This window comes from Zingiber officinale, chromosome 7B, assembly GCF_018446385.1.
Source record: "Zingiber officinale cultivar Zhangliang chromosome 7B, Zo_v1.1, whole genome shotgun sequence".
In the NCBI taxonomy this organism is placed as follows: domain Eukaryota; kingdom Viridiplantae; phylum Streptophyta; class Magnoliopsida; order Zingiberales; family Zingiberaceae; genus Zingiber; species Zingiber officinale.
The window spans coordinates 35,275,827-35,299,659 of NC_055999.1; positions in this window are offsets into that span (position 1 = coordinate 35,275,827).

Below are 23,833 nucleotides of genomic sequence, written 5' to 3' on the forward strand. Positions count from 1 at the left end.
TACTAAGCAAGGAAAAGTAAATGAAACTATTTTTGAAAACTTCGAATTCTATTTTCTTAAAATTAGTTTCAAAATATTGATTGATTGGGTGTACTTATATATATTTTAAAAAATTATATACTTTTGAAAATGATTGTTAATAAATACATAGTGTTTGATCTTTTAATTTATGACAATTATGAACTCTTGGTCCTCTAAACACAGGTATAATTTTCATGTGATTAACAAGGATGTCCTAAGGAGTGTGAGGTTAAGGAGGAGAACTAATTGAAAGACACATCTTAAAAAGACGTTCAAAATAAAATATTTTTAAAAATTTATTTAAAAAATTTATCTTCAAAAGGAGTTTCACTACAACAAAAATTCTCATAGATATCGGTGGAACAACAACGGTTTTAAGCAAAAATCGATGTCTTTGAGTATTTTACACCGATTTTTTCAAAAATCGGTGTCTATGAGCACAGATTTTCGCTCATAGACATCGGTTTTTTAGGCGATGTCTTTGAGCGTCTTTTTTTTTGTTAATAGACACCGATTTTAACAGTGGTTTTTAAAACCCGGTGTTAATGAGCCAAAATAAAATATTTTAATTTTCCCACAAGCCAAAATTTGCAACACTGTGAAGTTCCCTGCAAACCTAAACCTATATCGCGCCCCTTCCTTCGACCATCTCTCTCAGCCTAAACCTAAACCTAAACCTCCGACCATCTCTTTCAACCTCATCTCCCTCTTCCCTTCCTAGATCGACGCCCCTTCCTCTCCCGATCAGGATCAAGACACGATGCCCTTGCTTCTCCGTCCAATCACATCGCATCTCCTCCAACTCCTCCCTTTGGGTGAGAAGAGGAGACCTTCTTCGCATTTCGGTAGTCCATACTTTATCTTTTCCTTTCTACTTCCTCCTGTTTTTGTGTTCGGTTCTACTCCCTTCCCATGAGGCGGCTTTCCTCCCGGAGTTGCCCAACCTCGCCACCATCTCCTTTGAGGAAGGCTACACCCAACTGTTCGGAGACTCCAACCTCATGCTTCACAGCGACAGTCGGACTGTCCACCTCTCCCTCGACCAGCGAATAGGTTCTGTTAAAAGATTTTTTTGAAAAAGAAAGGGACATCTTTGAACCTACCTTGTTCTGTGATCAGGTGCTGCATTTGGGTCGCAAGATCTCTACCTCCATGGATTCTTTGTGCCTCCATTAAACTGCCCTCCGATTACGTGGCTGGAGTGGTGGTTGCTTTCTACGTATGCTTCTTTGCTCTCGAGTTTAGATTTTGCAGCACTTTCCTTTACCTGTTTGAAAGAAGAAGAAGAAGAAGAAGAAGAAGAAGGAAAAAACAAAAACAGTCTCTCCGCTGCGATGGGCTCTGCAGCAGTCCTCGCATCACTCTGCTACTGCTCCCTCTCCCTCTCCTCCTCTTCCCACTCGATGAAGGTGACCCTCCTCATCTCTTCCTGTCCGCCCTCTAGGGCTTCTCCCAAAATTCCACCTTCGTCCCATCTCCGCAGATTCTTTTCCGCACTCCACCTGCCTCGACCCCCGCTGTGGGATGACCTCAAGCCGCTGGTGAGGCCTCTTTCTTTTGGAAACTTTGCACGCAAAGGTAACTCCTTGTCCTCCATAAGATTTTGGTCTTCTTGAAAAACGAGTTCTTTGCTTGAGAGTTGCGTGTGCATACCTAATTCTGGGAAGATTAGGGGTTCGATCACGCTGATGCATTTATTTCCGGAACCCATCACTAATACTAAGCTTCATTCCGGTCTTCTTCTTCTTCTTCTTCTTCTTCTTCTTCTTATTAAATAGTTAAATTAAGCATCTTTTTCTTTTATGTATAAATTTCTTACCTACTTGTAGCTAATTCATTCCTGTTGCTGGGTTTACTTTCTTGTTTTCATAGACTTCCACGGATGTCTAATCTACTTGGAAAATATGTTTGATGTTCTTTTACTTGTTTGGCAAAGAAAAAGGTGAAATTTCATGGTAAAGTTGTTCATGCTTCTTTATTTGGAGTGGGTGCTCCTGAAGCATTGGTTATTGGAGTGGTAGCTCTGCTGGTGTTTGGCCCTAAAGGCCTAGCTGAGGCAAGTTCCTTAGTAGGTACAATAACGATAGTTATATTCAACTTACCATTCATATAATTGTAGGTACAACAAAAGTCAACTCAAAGACCTTATCTTTTCACATTAATACAAGATGAATCCACATACTAAATGCAAGATAAATCCATTCATACAGTGCTAATTGGTGATAACATAAATAGATTATAGTCAAAACTTGAATTATAAAAGTTAAGATGTCTTTGATCTGTAAGCCATTAAGGAGATATTAATGAACACATTTTCATTAATAGGATAAAGGGTAATGGCAAATTGAAGAAAGAAATTTAGAGTATTGTGTGATCATCATGTGCTCCTTAGGCTAAAAGAAAATGAAATTACAAGACTATGGTATGACTCACCATGTTTCATGAATTAGAATATCAGTTATTAGGAAAGGGCTCACCACGCCTCACAAATTAGAATATTAGCGATTAAAAAAGTGGCAAAGGCGAAACCCTCGCCCTCAGGGCCCTCGCCGCACCCTGCCCAGGGTCATCACGAGGGAGGTAAATCACGGTAGCTCGGTGGCAAGTACGCAGTGGGCCGAGACTTTTTTGCACAGGGATAGGGAATAAATCCCCGTTGCCCTGCGGACTCGAACCCATGTTCTCAGTGGCAAACTTCCACGCCTTTACCAGCCGAGATAACCCCGTGGGGCAAAAAAAAAAAAAAAAAAAGGAGCATACAGAGGAAATCAAGGAATGAGAGCTAAGATGGATGTGTGTAATAAACTTTATATCAGAGCAATTAGTTGTAGGCTTGTAGCTGCAATAGATAATAAAATGATGAAAAAAAGTTGATATCGTACGGACATGTACAAGAAAACCAATAGCTGCTATAGTTAAACAAGTTAATTCTATTAGACACGATTGTAGAGTATAGGAGGCCAAATAAAACTGTAACTTGTAACAAAAAAAATATTATATTTGAACCGTATATTACTTTTAATATAGCCTGCAGATGGAGAGAAAAGATCTAAGTAGACGATGCTAAACAGCTGAAAAAATATGGCTTGACGATGATTATGATGAGAAACTAGAATCTGAAATTAATTTCATCAGGCATAAATGAAAATATGTGTTTCAAAATGTAAAAGAAGGCCGCCCGAGGAAAGAAGATTCAGACTAGATTCAACCCCGCCAAAACAATTATAGCAATGATTTGTGACCAAAGTACGAACAAAAAAGCATCGATTATATTAATCTACTTGGAGTTTGCAGGTTCTGTTATATTCCTTAGTATGAGAAGCTTCGATTTGAATGGATTATCATTATGGAGGGTCACTCAAGGTACACTTGGATTAGGACTTTCAGTAGAGATTTTTAGATCAATTTTGATTTATTGTAGGATGAATCCAAGTTAATTTTAGGTTTGGGTTAATCTTAATTGTGCTTTAATCTTATTTGAGCCTTTTTCTCATGATTTGGTTTGATTTTGATATTATTAAATTACTTTTTTGTCTTATGAGTATAAGTTTCACTGTGAGTTGAGCTAGATTGCTTTTGTTATTTTGGTGAAGTTTCATTGTGGTTGAGCTATATTGTTGTTACTATATTCACATCCAATGGCTTGAATTGTGATCTTGTTTGTATATCCACCCTGTTTGTGATTAAATTTCAAATGACATGCATTGTCTACAGGAAGAGAATTGAACCATATTGGCAAAATGCTTTTGATTTATTTTTCTCTTTTAGCTTTTTGATATTGTGAAAACAGGATGTGAATCACATATCTTTTTTAGACTTGAACATCTTGATATCAGTGATATAGGATCTTATACATAAAAAAAACTACTTCTGTTTATCTGATTTAGTTTGTATTGTCAAGGTACTCTGGTATGCTTGAAAAGGAGGTAAAGATTGCTTGTCTTATCTGTCACGACTGTTGTGATTGCAAAGCATGTTCTAGAAGTCCAGCTAAAGATGGTTATAAGGTTTACTTACTTTTAACATGCAAAGTTTTATGAACATTATTTACTTTGAGAATGTTTTGTCATGAAAGTTTCCATTTATGTGATCTTCAGGATCTTGAAATTGTTCAGGAGCGTATATACGATGAGTTTGTAGAGAAAGCAAAAGCCCGTGCCTTAAAACGCATTGTTGGAGACCCCTTTAAAAAGGGTGTTGAACAAGGTCCTCAGGTATCCTCCTTTTTCTGTCTTTGTTCTCCCTGAAAGGTAGAAACTGTCGTATTTGTTTTCTTAATTTATGTGCTCATACTAATTTTCATCTCATTCGATTGTTGTTTGATCGTGCATAACTCGTATAAAACATGTATGAAAAAGTCGTCTAGCTTCTTAACAAAGAAGTTCTGAAACCTATCCTTATTGAGTACTTTCGTTCTTCACACATATCTCAGATTGATGAGGAGCAGTTTAGCAAGATCTTGCGTTACATCAAATCGGGAATCAACAGTGGTGCTACTCTAGTAACAGGTGGAGATTGAATTGGAAACAAAGGTTATTACATTCAGCCGACCATCTTCTCTGATGTACAAGTATGGATTAGTCCTTAAATCTATAAAGGTTTGGTAAACTCTCAATCTGCATTTGTGATGACAGTTGTGATATTTGAAATTTATAGGATGAAATGAAAATAACACAAGATGAGATCTTCGGTCCTGTTCAATCGATCCTTAAGTTCAGGCAAGTGCAACATCTTATGCCAGTCTTCTTGATGTGTACAATATCAAGATGAAATTTTAGATTGTATTAGTCTTTTTTTATTTAATTTTCATTAAGCTGATGTGGTTGTGTATATTGAACCCAATTGATCTTATCATGCTTTAAATTTTTGGATTTCATCATTAAGTTAACGGCTAATTTGATAATGCTATGAAGAAAGTTGCTGAGGGAGAATATTTTCTAAATAACTAATGAATGATTTCAAGGTAATTTGTGTAAATTCAAAAAATAATTTACTTGGCAAAATATATTGAAATTGAAGTTTCTGTGAGGTCAATTGAACCCACAACCCTTCATATGCCTCCACCCTTGTATAAATGTATAAGAAATGTCATGCTTGTACTTGTTGAAAAATATTTTGCAGATATGTTTTTAAGTTACTGATCAAATGCACTTGAAGCTGGAATGAGTTTATTTTTGTAATTAGTTAAATTATTTTGAATGTGATTGTATTTTAAATTTATTTATTGCCTCTAATCTTCAATAACTTTGAGCAATTTATATTTTGAAATTTGGTTTTAAATGTTAGTTAGTGTTCCTACACTAGCATAATATTTCGTCGCTTTTGTTAATGTCCTTACCGATTGATCTGTGAATATTGAAGGCTGTCGCTCTTGAGCATCCTAATGATATTGATGCTGCAGCAGAATCTATTCTTGTAGAAATTCTACCCTCAATTGCCACTTCTCACGAATCATCATTCTCTCTACAAGATGCAAATGAAGTGGTTCATGTCTCAACTTCAGGTAATGCTTCTTTTGTTCTCTGGTTGATGTCCAAAAATTTTGTGCTATAAGTTCTAATTCTTTTCTTGCTATACACCTGTTGCAGGAAAAAACACGGATTTCCAAATCATTTTATTATTTTCATGTATTTATACTCTTTTTTTTTAATTTTGCAGATGGAAAGGGTAAGCAGCCTATGTTTTATGAACATCAAGAAGAGGAACGAACATCAAATCATCTATCTGGGAATGAGCTTGTAGTTTGGGAAAATACAGTTTCTAGTCATGGTCCAACCTCTGCCTCTGCCAATACAGGCTCATCTTATTCGAAATGATATCTATTAGTGTTAATCGAATGAGCTTGTAGTTTGTGCAACTTAATCGATGTTCTACCTTGATGTGTATAATATATATTAGTTTTTGATGTAAAAAGAATATTTGTGTATTTTATGGATACTATTGCAAGAAGAATATTTATGTAATTTGTGAATATTTGTGTATTTTATGGATACTGTTGGAAGAATAATATTTGTATAATTTGTGAATATTTGTGTATTTTCTTGGATACTGTCGGTTTTTTCACTATTTCGGAAATCAAATTTGTGTCGTTAAACAATACTGATATTACATCGGTTTTTCATCGCTGTAAAACCAGTGTCATTAACTAATATTACATCGGTTGTATACCGCTGTCAAAACGGGTGTTATTAACATATAATATTACATCGGTTTTATACCCGATGTCGTTAAGTGATACTACACTGGTTTTAACCCGATGTCTAAAATGGCAGATCTTTTATATCGCCTTCATAGACATCGGTCGAAAATGTAATAGACAGCGTGAAAAACCGATGTCTATGAGGGTTTTTGTTGTAGTATTTGAAAATTTTATCTTAATTTTAAAAAAAAAAATAGTTTCAACATAATTTATTTTCTTTTTAAAATATTTTTCAAAATCATTCTTTTGAAAATATTTTTAAAATTATGTTTATAAAATATTATCTTCAAAAATTATGTTTTAAAAGAGTTCAAAAGAACCATCTTCAGAATTATGATTGAAAAATATTTTTGAAATTCTTACTTTGAAAAATTCTCTATAAATGTGTTCTATGAAAATACTTTGTAAATATTTTTGAAAATATTTGAAAGTACTTTTGTAAAATTTTTGAAAAAATCTCTTGAAAATTATTTTGAAAGCATCATTTTTCTTTTAAAAAAGGTCCTTTAAATATTTTTGAGTACTCTTAAGCCTTAACAAATATTTTTGAAAATTACTTTTATTTGAAAATTCTTTATAAAATTTTTTGAAAAATTATTTTGGAAGTAGTAGTTTTTCAATGAAAAATATCTTAGCTTTGCAAAATATTTTTAAGCCTTGGTAAATCTTTTTGAAAATTAACTTTGAAAAATATCTTTAAAATATTTTTGCAAAGCCTTTTAAAATAATTTTGAAATCATGTTTGAAAAGATGTTTCGCAAAATGAAATTGAAAAAGTTTAAACTATTTTGAAAATACTTAGAAAACTCTAAAAATATCTTGAAACGATCTTTTAAGAAGGGATGGTTTAACTAAGGATTATATCATAAATATTGTTGGTGCAAAGAAAAGGAAGTCCTCAGGATTTTAAGAGTTGAAAAGTGGTTAGTATTATTTTTGATATATATCAATGGGTGAGAAGAAAGATTTAAGTTATAAACTCTAATTCTTTCAATTTTAGCATAAGACTTGCTAAGTTAGGTTAAGTAATTAGTCTAACTTAAACATATTATCAAACATAAAAGAGCAGATTATTGGGCCGATCAACCTCTAGGATTTTAATGTTTGTTTGACAATATATTTAATAGAGTCTAATCAAGTAAAAGTTGACCGGATGACTAGCAAGGGTGAGAAGTCTACTGAGTGACTAGCAAGTCCAGGCAGGTTAAGGTAACTAGATGTCTTGTAAGGGTAAGAAGTCTATTGAGTGACAAGTTCTAACTAGGGTTAAGTAAGGGAAATTCCTAATTAAAGATTAGGTAAGAGTGAGAAATCTACCGAGTGACTAGTCCTAACTGAAGGTTAGATAAGGGAAAGTCCTAACTAGAGGTTAGGTAAAGGAAAGTTCTAATCGAAGGTTAGAAATGAGAAAAACTCTAACTGGAGGTTAGGCAAGGAAAAATTTTAACTAGAGGTTAGGTAAGGGAAAGTCCTAACTAGAGGTTAGATATGCGAGATATCTTGGAGGAGTGGATTCCAAGTAAAGGAAAAATGCACGGTCGACTGAACCAGTAGATTTTGGTAAACTTAAGTATATTTTTACCTACACTATTTTGCATCACTATTATTACTATTGTGAAAATTTAGTATTGTAGGAAAGATTTTAGTGGATCAAACCAATCAGATGCTGAGCAAATGAAGTTCAAATAAATCTAGAGGACCAGATATTTAGTGGGTAAGTTGAGGTAAGCTTCTGGAGTGGAGTAGTGAGGTCATGTTCTAGTCGGAACAAACCTTAGGCAATGATCCGACTGAAAAAATCAACAGAGATTTCTAAGTTGAGATCAGGATAGTTCTAACTATCTATATGACTTATGTATTCTATCATCTTATATCTAACTCTATTTTGTAGGATCACTATTTGTATTATCTCTATGCTAACTTTATTTTATAGAAAATAGAGTTTTCATTGATCGAGGGGTTCAGTCGACTGAATAGGGAGGTTCAGTTGATTAATCTAGGTGGATAAGTATAGGCTGATCCAAATTTCCACAAAGAAGAAAAACATGATTCAGTTGGCTAATCTGGAGGATCAATCGACCAAACTCCATATATGGAAAGAGATTATAGATACGATCAGATCATCACAGGGAAGGAAAGCTTGGGGATTAGTCAACTGATTAGGGATCAATCGACTGATTAAGGTTCAGTTGAATGAAAATCCAAATTTGACAGGATCGATCTGATCGGATTTGAGTAAGCAAGGAAAAAAGTGCTGACCAATTGCCAAATAGAGGTTCAGTTGCCTGATCATGTTTAGTCGACTGAATAGTTTTTTGTCGATTGAAAGAGGCCTATAAAAGTAATCTTGATGCCCGAGGCTAATTATTAATTCTCTTTGTGCTCCATCTCATCTCTACTACTAATGTTCATGCAACATCTTCTACTATGATGTGGTTAGGCACACTGACAACCTACGCTTGATCTACACTCTCCACATTGTTGGTATACTTTATTCTTGCTTGCTTTCATTTAAAGTGATAGTAGTTTGTTGCTATCCACCTTTATATTTGTACAAGTTTACTTCTACTCCTAAAGTTTTTGGAGAGAAGAGCTATAGTAAATTGTCCATCGAAACGATCAAGAATCGTGAGCTTTAGAGTAGTAGTCACTAGACCATGAACCAAGTAAAAAAAATAATCTATGTTTTTGTGTTTGCTTATCTTTATTTTCATTGCAACTTTGATTTACATGAATCTAAAAGAAAATGTTTTAAATGAATGAGATTCACCTCCCCTCTCTTGACTCTTTCGATCCTACAGCTCTAAATGTATTTGCAAATTCCTACTTGATGCCTCAGATTGCTGTTGGGACTAGAGATCAATGACCACTTGTTGTTGCTATATTTGTAATGTTAGTTATTGTGTCTATGCTAAAATTTATTGTTGCATCTATAGTAGAAGCTTTCCAATTTTTGCATTGATGTTTTTGTTTGACTGTGAGGAATAATTTGCTCATTGAAGTCTTGGAATATCCCCAAGAAGTTGGCTCATTCTGTTGTAATGGTTGTGGCCAGATAGGCATAAAATCATCCTGAAATTCAACTAGACTTGATATGATGGAAAAGATTGATCCAATTATTGTTGCTTATTCATATGCATAAAATTTTAATGATATATCTAGTCTGAATTGTAACACTGAGGGTGCTCAATAACCTGTTATTGTGTATTCCCACACCTGAAATCTGAATGATCCATCCAACTAGAATTATAAGTACTAGACAATGAATCAAACTTATCCTTCTGTGGAGGTTGGTAGTACTCAAACTGCTCAAGAATCTATTGGGGTTGGTAGTTATGAGTTGGATGATCTCCCTAATATTGATTGTAAGTGCTAGCAGTTAGATCATTCATGTCCCGACATTGATGTTAGTAACACTGAGGCTTGATAGGGAAAACATTTGCTTCCTCTCTTTGATAGTGCATAGATACCCACCATTTAGGTACATAATGGGGCATTAATAAATTGAATAGACTATACTAACACACATATGACATGAGCTCATTTCTTGCATTGATTGCATTTGTTGAGATTGATTACTGACATACTATTTGATAAGTAGATCTATCTCATTCAATTGACTCTTATTGCTTTGTTGCCCAGTACCCGAATTATAAGCTTGATTAATACCTCCAAATTGCTGAAGATATGAATACATGGTTGCTGAAATAATGTTATAGTCTCACCTGAAATACTAAAACAAACAAAATCAACAGATACAAGAAGCTTATAAGATAAAGCACATGGATATAAGAGATTTAAGTCATAACAATTATTTATTTATTTTTGTAATGAAACAAAAAAACAATCCTAAGTTATCAACACCGTTAATTCCTCAACAATGGCGCCAAATTTGATAAGCACTCGTATGTTGTACTATGGGTGTATCAAACACAATTAGGTATCAAACTCCTCTACACTAATGTTGTAAAATACCGAAAAAAATGGCGAATATTAATAAGAGAATTTTTTGGAATTTTTGGAGATTTTCCGAGAATTTTTCGGAGACCGTATGGACGAGTTTACGGGGATAAAAATAGGGCCCAGGAAGGCCTATTTGGGCTACCCTATTTTAAAGAGGAAATGTTTATTTTCTTTAAATCATTTCCTTTTTCTTTTATATATATTTTCTTTTTATTTTCTTCTCCTCTCCCACGCCGCTTCCCTCTCCCGATTTCCCCCGACCCCGTGTCCTAACCGATGCGATGCCGACGGTTCTGCCTTCCTCCATTCACTCTCCGCGGCGCCGATCTCAGATCGCCAGCCACCCGAGCAGCGCCGTCGACCACCAATGGCGTGAAGCAAGATGCCGGCGTTGACAACCGACAGCCGGTCACCGCGAGCCCTCTCCTTCGGTCGCCGAGCAGAGCCGCTCCTTCTCTGCCCTAGTGCCGGCGCCACCGCCGGGCACCCAGTGCCCTAGCCTCTCGCCACTGGCCACTGCCGCCGTCGCTCCGATGGATCCTCGTGCCCTAGTTTTGCCATGTTCTCATTTTTCTTCCATCAGAAGACAAGGCTTCCTTCATCTTTGTGGTGGGACATCGGGATGTCGTCGATCACCATAATGCTAGATCTTAGCTGTTGATGGCAAGTTAGTCGGCTAGCAACACCTCTCCAATGATCACGGCGGTGCTCTACTGCCTGCTGCCACTATAAAGGTAAACAATTAAACCTAGCAAAGGATTTGGGTACTGGATCTAAAATGTGGTGTTGGTTTAGGGCAACTGTGTTGGATGACGATCGTCCAATTTCCTTTCGGATTTGATAAGAGATGCTTTACTTCATCACAACTGCACTGGAACTATCCACCGAGATGTGCAAAACTGATTTGGTGAGATTCGGTTTGTTAATTTCTCATATGTTTGATAAATTGATGCTTACTAATATGAGATGTTTAAGAATGAACTAGTCTTAGAGTTGGCTAAGTTTGGATTGATTTTGTGTGAAGCAAAATCCTCATTGGAAGGTAAAATGGTTTAAGATTTGCTTAATCTACTTGATTATGGGTTACAGATTTATTTATTGGTTGACATCTCTAGTTGATTAGTTCAAAGATATCAACTATGAAAGAAGACTAAGATTATCAAATAGAAGTGAACCATAACTTTCTAATTTCTTCTCGGAGATTTGATCTAGCTAATTAATTTATATGTAATTAGCTAAATCGGTATACCATGTATTACAGGACTTTAACACGAGACGAGCATCTCGACGTTGGATTTCGATCGGATTAGACCCTTCTATTGGAGGCGGGTACCTCTTGACTTATCTCTTATGATATTGTCTTTGGGTATGCATAGTATTTTATAACTACAAGCAATGAACATGTTTGTCTTTGGTATGTCACTGTTTGATATCCATAGCATGTTAGGTTTATCGCCTGTTACGTATCCGTGCTTATATCATGTGATTTATTGCCATGAGTACTGTATTACCATGAGTATCTTAGTTTCTAGAATAAGTGACATACCATGTTTTACTGAGGTTAGGACTAGGTTCTGGACTTTTGGTTTCAGTCATGTGTATCGAGATTATCTGATACTTAGGTTTTATGCCATGACTGGCTTGTGTACCTCTATTTGTATATCATATATGATTCGTGTACCTAGACCTTGATTCTTGATATGTGCATATTGTTGGTACATATGTTATGGAAGGAGATATGTTTAGGATCTAGGTTGCTATACCATAGAGGACCTGTATGCCCTAGATCTGTGGATTGACCTACTGATACTGTGGTACCCATATTATGTATATATAGATTTTTCTATGCTGATCAGGATATTCCATATTTATTATGTTCAGGACATAGGTTTTTGATATTCTATCTGACCTGTGTACTATAGATTTTGGTATGTGACCATCGCTTTTACAGTACCCATTTTGTATATATGGATATGGTTATGTTGATCAGTTTTTGTTATGCATAGTGACATGCATCATGATTTCATGCTGTGCGATTGTCGGCTCCACTATGGTTGAGCCCATCGCCAGTTACATGTACTGCACACACCCCCACTCATGGTTTAGTGGTATATCAGGCAGGTGTGTGGCGGTTCTGCTGTTTGGCTCCGTTGGTCATATGACCCAGCGTGGTAGCCGGCAGACAGTTCCGCTCTGTTTGGCTCCGCTGGCATTTAGTGTAGCAGCGTAGTAGCCGGCAGACGGTGGACTCTGTTTGGCTCCGTTGGTCAGGTGACTCAGCGTGGTAGCCGGCAGAGATACCTCCCCGTCATCGTGTACCGGGAGTTGAGAGCATTGAGCTCCCCTATGATGTGTACTCCGACAGCATCCCGTCCACTCGGTCACTTATCAGGAGCAGTGACGACAGAGTGCACGGTTGTCATAGCCCTACCCACTCGGTCTCGCCATTTGTGTGTGAGAGGACTGACTAGCGTCAGGGGTGACCAGGACGCATCATTAGCATCATATGCATTGATGTATTTATATTATTGTGATTGTGTTTGCTGCATTTGGTTGCTGCATTTTGGTTGGATGCATACCTTTGACCTGCATACAGGATTATTGACACTTTCGGTTTGACGACCCTCTTGTCTGGATAGGAGTTCCTGGTGAGTACAGCTTCCTCAGTTACCTTTCAGTTTTGCATATTCCCTATATATGATTAGGAAGCTGTATTCCATGTTTGTTGCTGTTAGATATATCTTACTACTCATGTCCATTGGTATACGCTGAGTTGTTGAACTCACCCCCGTAGACACTATCTTTTTAGGTACCAGGTTATTTATGGTGTCGCTTGGAGCATCCTGTCTGCTGGTCCCCACGTCACATCAGAAGACTTATCGGTTTCACGTATGTTTTGTTTGTTTTATGTATCAGTTTGTTTAGCTCTGTACTCTGGTTTTATTTTTGGAGTGTTGATGTTGTTATGTGGTATTTTGTATTTGTTATTGGTTGTGTAAGCCTAGCCGGCTAGCAGTTTTTGTGCTTTGGTTAGTATTGAGTTTCTGTCATTTTCGTTGTGTTGGTTTTGTTCCAGCCGTGTGGGCTGAAGATATATATATAACTGCGTGGTTGTGTGTATATTCTAGCCGCCTGTGGCTGAGGTATATAGTGCTTGTAGAAAAGTTTCAGATTGTCCGCCGTACAGGGGAGATGCTGCCGAAATTTCTTCGGACAGAGACTCCTCCGGGGCGTGACAATTTTAGTGGTATCAGAGCAGGTATACAATACTTGCTACGTGTTCTGGATTTTTGAGATTTATCTGATATCAATTTATTTGGTATCAGAGATCGACTTACGAGTCTTATTTTTCCTGTGTTTCGGATTTCGTGTTTTGGTCTTCTCGATGTGACTTTTCGGGTTTTGGGACCTGGCAGCAGCAGGACATCTCCAAGCTATAGGAGGTATGTTGGTATATACTGTTGTCCTACCTCTCTGTTAGTATATGCCCTATATTACAGTTTATCATCTGTATTAGCATTCTTTATTAGTATCTGTCTGGTTGATGTAGCACGTATTATATGTGATGGGATAGCCACTGATCTTTACCGACCTTAATAGAGATTGAGGAATATAGTCTCTGCAGATCTTTCATATCATACCATTAGTAGTATTAACTTCTGTTACTACTAATTGGTTAGGAGATGGAGGCACATACCAGCCTCTGTTATTATTAGTGTGTAGTAGATAGTACCTTCATATTCATGTTGACTAGTCAGTAGAATACCGATATACTTTAGTTAGTTTTCGTCGGTAGATGATTATTGTACTCTGGTTAGATCGGTCAATAGAAAACTGATTTACACATATTGACTTGGGGTAGTCGTGAGTTGATTTACCTTAGACGCTTGTAGAGGCTTTATTTGTTCTTGATTAGTTAGTAGATGACTTATTTAGTTTTGTTGGTTTGATCAGTAGAGGACAGTCATACTATATTTTAGAGGTTCGAATCGTTGGGTTATTTGTGCTTAGTATGGTATTTAGAGCACATTTGAGTGCATGTTTTGTACTGACGTGGAAAAGATTGAATTGACAGTATACCATTATCGATTTGGGTCAGTCTATAGAGGATCGATGTATCCTATTCCATGTGGACTTTAATTTTTGACTGTATGTACCTAGTGGGATAATTTAGAAGGTGACCCTACCGTTTCAGAATGTCAGGTTGATTGGGTCAAATATGTTGATTATCCCTAGCTTTGTTTCGTGTACATATGATTGTAATGAGTTATAGGAGTTCTCTGATGGTTAGTTCATTTGCAGGAAGTGTGAGTATTCACATCTAGATATGGTTATTGTATGTTCCTTGTGGATTATAGCTTCTTAGTTAGCTGTATGTGTCTGATTGACATATTGGAGGTATCTTGTTGATTATGTGTGATTTGTGAATGCACCTGGGTTTTAGTATGCCTTATTGGAAGTATATGTTGATTATACTCTTGGCATATGTGTATATTTGTCATGTGAGTGTTGTTTGAGGGGTATTGTTGATTTTACCTACGATGATATTTGCACACGGGTTCGGTATACATTTTTGGAGGTATCATGGTGAATTATACCTATGATGTGAGTATTTTTGGTGTGTACTAATTGGAGGATTATGTCGATCATACATATGTTGTGTGTGCACGTGTGACAGATGTATGGTTGGTAGCATCATGATGATTCTACCTATGTTTAAAGTAGAATGTAAAATGTCTACATTATGATATTGGTTGTTTTACCCACTAGGAGGATGATAAAGTTGACTATGGATTTGATTTGCTTACTGGGTGGTTATACCCTAGGCTAACCACATTGATCTGTGGTAGAAAGATCTTGTGCAGTCTCTAGCTAGATAGTTAGGTGCTTGGGCACTTATGTATTGTTGTGGTAGAGCGTAGCTCTCACATGTTATGGATCGTTTGTGGTAGAGCGTAGCTTCCACATATTCTGGATTCCCACATATTTAGAGATTGTTTTGTAGTGGAGCGTTGCTCCTACATATTGCGGATTGTTTGTAGCGGAGCATTGCTCCCATATTTATTGTGGATACATATTTCGGATTATCCCACATATGGAGGATTTCTTGTGGTAGAGCGTTGCTTCCACATATGTGGTGTTTCGTGTGATGGAGCATTGCTCTCGCACTAGAGGATCTATTCTTTGGTGATTATATATCGTTGGTGATCAGATCTGTTTATTGTTGAGGATCTTATGGTTAGGAATGTCTGTGATACGGACATTATGTGTCTTGGTTTTACCATTAGTGCTTGCGGTGCCCTAGATATTATCATGGACTCGATGATTTGGGTATCCCTAGGATGTTTGGATTGGTTTCCATTGTCTTTGTTGACGATGTTGTGATCTATTTCGGATCCGCGGTGAGTCACGTACACCACCTTTGCTTAGATCTAGAGATGTTTCGACGAGAACATCTATATGTGATGATCAATAGTGCTTATTTGGATTGTCTTATGTGATGATGATTAGGACACACGGTCACCAGTAGGAGTATACCGTGGTTCCACAGGAGATCGAGGTTGTTACCGTTGGGAGTAGACGGAGTCGATATAAAAGGCTCGCAACTTCCTTTGTTTGGCTCGATATTTCTGGAGATACGTTGAGGATTTCTCACGGATTGCTATGCTGTTTACACGCCGGACTGGGAAAGGCGTGAAGTTCACTTGGACTGAGGATTGCGAGACCAGCTTCTAGGAGCTGAAGCGGAGTTTAGTGTCGGCTACGATTTTTGGTTTTACCTTCTGGAGAGGACGGATTCGTGCTCTGTACCGACACATCTCTACAGGGTTTGGGCGCTGTTTTGCTGCAGCACGACAGGGTAGTCTCTTACTTCTCGGCAGTTGAAGGAACATGAGGAGAATTACCCAGTACATGACTTGTCGTTGATCGCCATTAGTTTTGCCTTGAAGATTTGGCGGCATTATCTGTACGACATTACATTTGAGATTCTCACTGACCATAAGAGTCTCAAATATCTATTCACTTAGAAAGAAACTTAATCTCCGACTAAGCAAATGGATGGAATTTCTGAAGGATTACGATTGTACCATTAGCTATCATTTGGGGAAAAGCTAATGTGGTTGTCAATGTACTTAGCAGGAAGTCCAGAGGGACTTTGGCTTGCCATCGAGTTTCAGTTACAGACTTGGTTCAGGGTTTCTCCGAGTTAGACCTTGAGGAGCAGGGACAGACAGAGCAGGGTATTCTGGTTACCATGGTTGTTCAGTCGTCGATCAGGACGAGGATCCGAGAGCCCTAGGATGTATTTGCGGGTTATTTGCAGCCAGATAGCTTCCGGGTAGCAGACCGAGTTCACACGAGACGAGGAGGGTATTATATACTTCCGAGGTAGATTATGCGTACTTCAGTCTCATCCGGTCTTATAGGAGTTACTTCCGGAGGCTCATCACTCATGATTTGCTGTACACCCAGGCGGTACCCGTATGTACCAAGATTTGAGGTGTTCCTATTGGTGGAACGACATGAAGGAAGACATCGCGGATTGAGTAGCTAGATGTCTTGTTTGTCAGCAAGTGAAGGCTGAGCACTCGGGACCTGCCAGATTATTTCTACAGAGGATTCCTGTTCCTGAGTGGAAATGAGAACATATTACCATGGACTGTGTGGTGAGTCTGCCTAGAACACGACGAGGTCATGACGCGATTTGGGTAATCGTTGATCGATTAACCCAATCCGCGCACTCGTTAGCGATCCGGAAGACTGATTTCCGGGATCGATTGGTATATCTGTTTTGCTGGGAGATCATCCGATCATGTGGTGTTCCATTGAGTATTATTCCGGATAGAGATCCTCGGTTCACGTCTCGTTTCTGGCAGAGTCTGCGACATGCCTTGTGCACTCAGCTCTGATTTAGTACAGTTTCCATCCGCAAACAGATGGACAGTTAGAGCGGACCATACAGACTCTAGAGGATTTGCTGAGGTCACGTGTATTGGATTTTTGAGGCAGTTGGGAGGACCATTTGCCATTGGTAGAATTCGCCTACAACAACGATTTACATTTGGCTATCCAGATGGCACCGTTTGAAGCATTGTATAGTAGGCATTGTCGGACACCCACCCTCTGGGATGAGGTTGGGGAGGCCCAGTTGTTGGGACCTCATAGAGCTCAGCTTAAGGCAGAGTTGGTCCGTACTTTTAGACGGAGAGTGGCAGAGGCACAGGACTGTCAGAAGAGTTATGCTGACCGGAGTCGGAGACTCTTAGAGTTCTCCATTTGCGACCATGTATTTCTGCAAGTTTCACCCACGAAAGGAGTGAAGAGATTTGGCCCCGAGGTAAGCTAGCTCCGCGATACATTGGACCTTTCCAGATTTTGGAGAGGATTGGAGCGGTAGCTTATCGTCTGACACTACCATCATTCCTGTCAGGTGTTCACGATGTATTCCACGTATCTATGCTGAGAAGATACGTACCTGGTCCGACGCATGTGCTGACAGATATCCCAGTTCCCCTTCTGCCTGACATTTCTTATGAGGAGGTTCCGGTACGGATTTTCGACCGGAAAGAGCGTCAGTTGCGGAACAAGAATATCCGGCTGGTTAAAGTCGGATGGCAGCATCATTCGGACGAGGAGGCTACTTGGGAGCTCGAGGATACTATCCGAGCTCGATATCCCCATTTTTCATTTGAGATATGTGATTTTATTTATCGTTCAGCATTTATACTCGTTACCTGTTGTTAGTATTTGCTGATGGTAGATAACGAAATTTGGGGACCAAATTTTTATTAGTGGGGAAGAATGTAAAATACCGAAAAAAATGGCGAATATTAATAAGAGAATTTTTCAGAATTTTTGGAGATTTTCCGGGAACTTTTCGGAGACCGTATGGACGAGTTTACGGGGATAAAAATAGGGCCCGGGAAGGCCTGTTTGGGCTACCCTATTTTAAAGAGGAAATGTTTATTTTCTTTAAATCATTTCCTTTTTCTTTTATATATCTTTTCTTTTTATTTTCTTCTCCTCTCCCACGCCGCTTCCCTCTACCGATTTCCCCCGACCCCGTGTCCTAACCGATGCGATGCCGACGGTTCTGCCTTCCTCCATTCACTCTCCGCCGCGCCGATCTCAGATCGCCAGCCACCCGAGCAGCGCCGTCGACCACCAATGGCATGAAGCAAGATGCCGGCGTTGACAACCGACAGCTGGTCACCGCGAGCCCTCTCCTTCAATCGCCGAGCAGAGCCGCTCCTTCTCTGCCCTAGTGCCGGCGCCACCGCCGGGCACCCAGTGCCCTAGCCTCTCGCCACCAGCCACTGCCGCCGTCGATCCGATGGATCCTCGTGCCCTAGTTTTGCCATGTTCTCATTTTTCTTCCATCAGAAGACAAGGCTTCCTTCATCTTTGTGGTGGGACATCGGGATGTCGTCGATCACCATAATGCTAGATCTTAGCTGTTGATGGCAAGTTAGTCGGCTAGCAACACCTCTCCAATGATCACGGCGGTGCTCTACTGCCTGCTGCCACTATAGAGGTAAACAATTAAACCTAGCAAAGGATTTGGGTACTGGATCTAAAATGTGGTGTTGGTTTAGGGCAACTATATTGGATGACGATCGTCCAATTTCCTTTCGGATTTGATAAGAGATGCTTTACTTCATCATAACTGCACTGGAACTATCCACCGAGATGTGCAAAACTGATTTGGTGAGATTCGGTTTGTTAATTTCTCATATGTTTGATAAATTGATGCTTACTAATATGAGATGTTTAAGAATGAACTAGTCTTAGAGTTGGCTAAGTTTGGATTGATTTTGTGTGAAGCAAAATCCTCATTGGAAGGTAAAATGGTTTAAGATTTGCTTAATCTACTTGATTATGGGTTACAGATTTATTTATTGGTTGACATCTCTAGTTGATTAGTTCAAAGATATCAACTATGAAAGAAGACTAAGATTATCAAATAGAAGTGAACCATAACTTTCTAATTTGATGTGGATTTAGGTTGGCTTCTCGGAGATTTGATCTAGCTAATTAATTTATATGTAATTAGCTAAATCGGTATACCATGTATTACAGGACTTTAACACGAGACGAGCATCTCGACGTTGGATTTCGATCGGATTAGACCCTTCTATTGGAGGCGGGTACCTCTTGACTTATCTCTTATGATATTGTCTTTGGGTATGCATAGTATTTTATAACTACAAGCAATGAACATGTTTGTCTTTGGTATGTCACTGTTTGATATCCATAGCATGTTAGGTTTATCGCCTGTGACGTATCCGTGCTTATATCATGTGATTTATTGCCATGAGTACTGTATTACCATGAGTATCTTAGTTTCTAGAATAAGTGACATACCATGTTTTACTGAGGTTAGGACTAGGTTCTGGACTTTTGGTTTCAGTCATGTGTATCGAGATTATCTGATACTTAGGTTTTATGCCATGACTGGCTTGTGTACCTCTATTTGTATATCATATATGATTCGTGTACCTAGACCTTGATTCTTGATATGTGCATATTGTTGGTACATATGTTATGGAAGGAGATATGTTTAGGATCTAGGTTGCTATACCATAGAGGACCTGTATGCCCTAGATCTGTGGATTGACCTACTGATACTGTGGTACCCATATTATGTATATATGGATTTTTCTATGCTGATCTGGATATTTCATACTTATTATGTTCAGGACATAGGTTTTTGATATTCTATCTGACCTGTGTACTATAGATTTTGGTATGTGACCATCGCTTTTACAGTACTCATTTTGTTTATATGGATATGGTTATGTTGATCAGTTTTTGTTATGCATAGTGACATGCATCATGATTTCATGCTGTGCGATTGTCGGCTCCACTATGGTTGAGCCCATCGCCAGTTACATGTACTGCACACACCCCCACTCATGGTTTAGTGGTATATCAGGCAGGTGTGTGGCGGTTCTGTTTAGCTCAGTTGGTCATATGACCCAGTGGTAGCCGTGAGTCGCCTTTCTTTGGCTCACGGCATTTAGTGTAGCAGTAAGTAGCCGTGACGGTGGACTCTGTTGGCTCCGTTGGTCGGTGACTCGGTAGCCGTGAGATACCTTCCGTCATCGTGTCCGGGAGTTGAGAGCATTGAGCTCCCCATTTATGATTTGGGGTCACAGGACATGAAGCATCCCGTCCACTCGGTCACTTATCAGGAGCAGTGACGACAGAGTGCACGGTTGTCATAACCCTACCCACTCAGTCTCGCCATTTGTGTGTGAGAGGACTGACTGGCGTCAGGGGTTACCAGGACGCATCATTAGCATCATATGCATTGATGTATTTATATTATTGTGATTGTGTTTGCTGCATTTGGTTGCTGCATTTTGGTTGGATGCATACCTTTGACCTGCATACAGGATTATTGACACTTTCGGTTTGACGACCCTTTTGTCTGGATAGGAGTTCCTGGTGAGTACAGCTTCCTCAGTTACCTTTCAGTTTTGCATATTCCCTATATATGATAAGGAAGCTGTATTCCATGTTTGTTGCTGTTAGATATATCTTACTACTCATGTCCATTGGTATTCGCTGAGTTGTTGAACTCACCCCCGTTGACACTATCTTTTTCAGGTACCAGGTTATTTATGGTGTCGCTTGGAGCATCCTGTCTGCTGGTCCCCACGTCACATCAGAAGACTTATCGGTTTCAAGTATGTTTTGTTTGTTTTATGTATCAGTTTGTTTAGCTCTGTACTCTGGTTTTATTTTTGGAGTGTTGATGTTGTTATGTGGTATTTTGTATTTGTTATTGGTTGTGTAAGCCTAGCCGGCTAGCAGTTTTTGTGCTTTGGTTAGTATTGAGTTTCTGTCATTTTCGTTGTGTTGGTTTTGTTCCAGCCGTGTGGGCTGAAGATATATATATAACTGCGTGGTTGTGTGTATATTCTAGCCGCCTGTGGCTGAGGTATATAGTGCTTGTAGAAAAGTTTCAGATTGTCCGTCGTACAGGGGAGATGCTGCCGAAATTTCTTCGGACAGAGACTCCTCCGGGGCGTGACAAATGTAGTATAAAGATGACTCGGGTCATCTCTCATAAGGAATGTAATGGTAGAGTAATAAACCTAGGATCAAATGTTATTGCTTAGGGTTTTTAATATAAAAATGGGGGTTTGGGTTTGAGTTCTAACACAAAGAAATACAAAGAAATACAAGTATGAAACTACCCCTAATAAATGCAAGACAATGCAATTAACAAAAACCCAATCTAACCTAAACTACAATAACAAGGGAATTGAAAGAAACATGAAATAAGCAATTAACGAAACCTAGAGCATTAAAGGAACTTAATCTAATATAACCTAACTACATTTAAATGAAAAATGAATATAAGAGAAACATGAAACATTCAATTAATAAAGCATTGTAAGAATCTATGCTAAAGAAAATGAAAAATTAAAATAAGAAAAATGGTTGCAACATTTCATCGAATATATTGCAAGTGTGAATCAAACTTGACCAAGTGTGTGTAATCTAAACATGGGCTGTAGGATTGTTATGCTAGAGGGGTTGAATAGTGCTCATGGGTTTGACATTTGTTTAAAACATGATCAAGAAAAATGCAGCAGAATATAAGTTAAGTAAAAACACAATTGCTAACACTTTGATTTACTTGGGTCAAAGCCTGTGATGACTCCTACTCCAAGGCCCACACTCGTTGAGTGCTTTCGATGGAAAATCACTATCAGTTCTATAGATTTATAACTTTTAAAGAACTGAATAAATTAAATGTATCGACAATCTAAAAAATTGTAGAATTTGATATTTCGGTAGTTGGAATGGCGTTTGAGCATCGTAGAAGCATTTTCTGAGTAACGCGTAGGAATGAAAGATGATTGGAATATTATGTTCAAGGTTTTAGTCGAATCCTCCTTTTATAACCCACTCTAGGCACTTGGAACTTCCCCTAGGCACCCCCACAGGGCTGACATGGCGTGCTCTTATTGAAACTTGATCCGGCAAAACTCATTCACCCCTGGGTGGCTGAACCACCTATGGACCCCTGGACTATGACATAGGCCATCCAATCGAAGTGCGCCAGCTCACCGCCTGAGGATTGTGACATAGGCCCAGACCACTCCCAGGTGCCTGGAGTTCGGGTGCCTGGAGCCCTCTTGGATGCCCAAACCACTTTTTTTTATCCTTTGGTTTCTTGCAAAAAAGAGTTAGTCCAGACAAATTTTATTAGAATAAAAAAGAGTTTGTCCAGGAAATAATATAAAGTAGAATAATTTTGACAACCTTTGAACTATTTATTCCTGACTTTGAGTTTCGATGAAACTCTAGGTCGGTTTGACGCCTACTGTTCCCTCTTCAGGGAATGCATCCATACCTATCCTCTCAGGAGAGATTACTTTTTGCTAGATCAGTCCTCCAGACTATCTGGACTTTTGCTCAATGTCTGAGACTTCAAGACTTCATGATGGACGTCCGATCTTAACCCGTCTAGTCTTTGCCTAGTGTCCGCGACCCCCAAGACTTTCACTTAGTGTTTTCAACCCTAGAATTTCGTCCAACATCCTTGACCCACCAAGACTTTGCTCAATCCCCCAGACCAGGACTTCGTTGCCTAACCAACTTGTTAGGACTTTACCACACTTAATTTAGAACTCTTTGCCATTATCAAAACTAATGTTCGATCGTCTGATACTCCCTACACCAATAATCTTCCCCTTTTTTATATGACAACACAGTTCATAGTTAAGTTAAGCACAACAAATAACAAGTCAGAATAATTTAGTATTTTCACTAGTAAGCCAAAAATTTTCCTAAAAAATAAGTTTCTAAGTTTTGAAATACAAGTAAGACTTCTTTAAGAGTTCAAAAACTTTCCCTAAAACATAGCACTTTATTAGAAAATCTTAGTTTTTAAAAGTTTAGTTTTTCTTTCAAAATTACTTAGGTAAAACACCTAGCTAAAAATACTTTTTCAAAAAACACTTTTTTTCTTAATTTAAAAAAAACATACTTAACTTTTCCTTTTAAAAAAATGCTTAACTTCGAAGAAAAAAAAACTTAACTTTAAAGAAGTACTTTAAATCAAATTTAACTTAATTTTTAAAAAGTACTTTCTTTGAAAAATATTTTAACTTAAAAAAACTTAACTTTGAAAACATACTTTAAAACAAATTTAACTTAATTTCTAAAAAATATTTTCTTTCTTTTTGAAAAATATTTCAACCAAAAAAATTTAACTTTGAAAAATACTTTAACTTTAAAAAAATAGGCAACTTTAAAAACTTAACTTCTTTTTATAGTACTTTCTTTTTATTTGAAAAATAGTTTAATCTAAAAAATATAACTTTGAAAAATACTTTAACTTTAAAAAATAATTAACTTATCAAAAGAATTGTTAACTTTAAAAACTTAACTTCTTTTACTCCTCGTTTGACATATATAAAAAATACTAAGTAGAAAAAAATATTAATTAAAAAAGAAAACTAGCAAAATAAATATTTAATCTCCCTCTTTATTAATGCCTTAAAAGTTATTTAAGTGTGTTCACTAAGTTTGAGGAGAAAGTCAATGATTTTTATCCAAGAGTCGAAGCATGGAAAGATCAAAATAAAGAGATTTTTTTTTTTAAGCTAATCATCTATTTTCCTTAAA